The sequence below is a fragment of the Phytophthora infestans genome, genomic scaffold (genome assembly GCF_000142945.1).
Source record: "Phytophthora infestans T30-4 supercont1.143 genomic scaffold, whole genome shotgun sequence".
Lineage (NCBI taxonomy): Eukaryota > Oomycota > Peronosporomycetes > Peronosporales > Peronosporaceae > Phytophthora > Phytophthora infestans.
Genome location: NW_003303616.1, coordinates 165,235 through 167,926, shown reverse-complemented (window position 1 = coordinate 167,926; position 2,692 = coordinate 165,235).

The following is a 2,692-nucleotide window of genomic DNA, read 5'->3' as shown; positions in this document are numbered from 1 at the left end:
TCTCACAAGTCAAGGCTGGAGTACTGATTGGCCCGCTCGGACCATGCTGCTACGTACTTAGAGAGGTAAATTATGCCGTTCTCGAAGAGCTACTGGTCGATCAAGTCGGACTTGCAATTAAGAAATCGAGGAGGGAGGAAGTTGCGAAGGTGCTCGCTCTGTCGCTACTTTGGGCACCTCTCGTCCCGGATGGAAGATTTGAATATGACCTATTTCCGAATGTGCTCAAGCAACGCATTGTACGAGCCTACGTCAACATTGGATGAAATGTCGCTGTGAATCATGTGAAGTGTGTGCCCTTATCCGTGAATTCGGCTTGTTGAGTGTAACGGGGTACGTAGCCCTAAGTGTACCCCTAGTTACATCAAGTGTGACACGTCACACCTCAAAAGTATGACACGTCATACTCCAGAAATTTGGTACAAGGTACCAAGGTCGTCCAAAGCCAACCATTGGCTGGTGACATTGCATTTCTATAGGTGACTTATAGTTTGTATTATACCCAAGCTTTATCTACCTATAAATATTCTCAGTCTACATTCTACCTTAAACGCAATGGGTGAGCGAAAAAAAAACAGAAAAGAGAAACTGTCTGGCAAACGGTGTCGTCTATTGTAATATACCTGGCAGCCTTCGTGCTGCATCTTGATTAAGTTGCCTCCTCGACCTTGGGCCTATTATCTCGTAGTCGACTACGAATGGGCGGGCAGACACGATAGATAAGGTCGGGGTGCGTCCTGGGGTCCCCGTTGACGACCACCGCTGTGGTGTTGTGTCGTCAGCAAAGTGAGTTGGAAAAAAAAACTAGTCGGGATTTCAATATTCTGGCTGGCGGTGTTCCTCGAGTGGTGGAGACTCGCTTCCATCCGAGAACGAATTGTATCTTCGCTTTCGGGGAGTACCGTCCGTAGATCCACCACTGCCACTCGATAGCTTGAGCTTTCGGCTTCTTAAATATGTGAGAGCGTTGCGTAGCTGAATCTTGGTCGGCCAGCTGTCCTCAGGCAACAGTTCCTCATCGAAGTCGAGTCTTGCTTCATTAGTCGCGTCTAGTACCAACCGAGTGTTCGGTCGACTGTTGAACTCGTTGACAGCCTTGAGTCTCGACACATGCACTACTGGGTAGAAGCGATACCCACTTCGGTCAGGCAGTTCCAGCTCGTACGCAAACTCTTCCACCTTGCGCTTGATCCGAAAAGGTCCATGCCATCGGTGAGCTAATTTCTTCGTCAAGCCCGGGTTTGACGCGTTCCATGTACAACCACGCCCGGCTCCCAATCTCGAAAAGAGATCTCGGTGGGGCTCTTGCAGGATCTTCCATCTCTTCTGAAGCTTCTAGGGGGTCTGCCGAGTGTTCGTTTCCACTTGGTTGAGGTACAGCAGCTTTTTCCAGTCGACTCAGAGCATCATTATGCTTTTTAGCCCTTCGCTCCTTTTCTACAGCCTGATAATCCTTGGCCATAGTGAGGGCGACCTCATGCTGTCGATTGATCTCACGCCGCCATGCCAGTGCGTCAGACGGCTTGTCAAGTCCTCGTTTGAGTGATTATGACATCGCCTGCAACGTCGACTGCGCATCTCAACCGTGAACGAGGTAGAACGGCGTTTCCTTCCTCGTAGTGTCTTGAGAAGTATTAATAGCAAATACTAGCTTCTCTGCGATCTCGTCCCAATCTTGCTGTAGAGGGTCTTCCGCGTACACCCGTACGGAACCCATCACCGACTTCGCCGAGCGTTCCTGCTGTCCATTAGCCTGTGACCGATAGCTCAAAGTCGCTCGTGATCTTGACTGCATCATCTCTGCAAATGCTTGGAAAACCTCGCTCATGAAGCGTGAGTCGCGGTCATGCCTTATTAATGATGGGGCTCCGAATCGTCGGTACACACATTCTTCGAACACTTGGGCAACACTCAGTGCAGTCGTATCTGACATAGCCTTGGCAATAACGAATCCCGTAAACGAGCACTGAAATAGGAGCAACGCCGTGTTGCCCCTGCGAGATTTCGGTAGTGGGATCACAAAATCCATCGAGACGATCTGGAAAGGTCGTTCGGCTAGTACGTTGCCAGGTGAGTATCCAGGAAGCTGCGGACGGCTTTTACTCGAGCTGCAATCTGGACATGACTTCACATGCTCTCCGCGTCAGCGTACAAGACGATCCAATAATAATCGGACTTAACGCGATGGAACGTTCTCACCACACCTTGATGTCCTCCTTCCAGCGAGTCGTGACAGTTCTGCAAAACCTCTTGAATCATCGTTGTCGGTACCACAAGCCGCAGCTTGGTCTCCTCTTGCCAACCGTGGTCGTACCGACGATTCAATCCAAGATAGTGAAGCACGCCGTCTTCTTAAAACACAAACCGGTCTGCGTATTTCCAGGCATCTCGAGCTTCTTTGTAACTCAGCTCTTGTGCTTGGCACTGAAGCACCTTCTTGATGTTAAACCACTTCTGCTCCTCGTCTTGTGCCACCAGTATCCGTCTGCGTCGTTCCCGCTGTATCGCTACCGGGTCAACATCTTCCGCATCGGGAAATGCCGCTGGTACAGTCTTGTGAGGATGGTCTGGCAAATCTTCGCCGATTGAAGCTTCGGTGGACGTCTCTCGTCGTTCTTCATGCTGTTCTGGAGCTTTTGAGACCCCCTCCGAGTGTTCATCTGCAAACCTGACGCGTTTCTTGGCTTTCGTC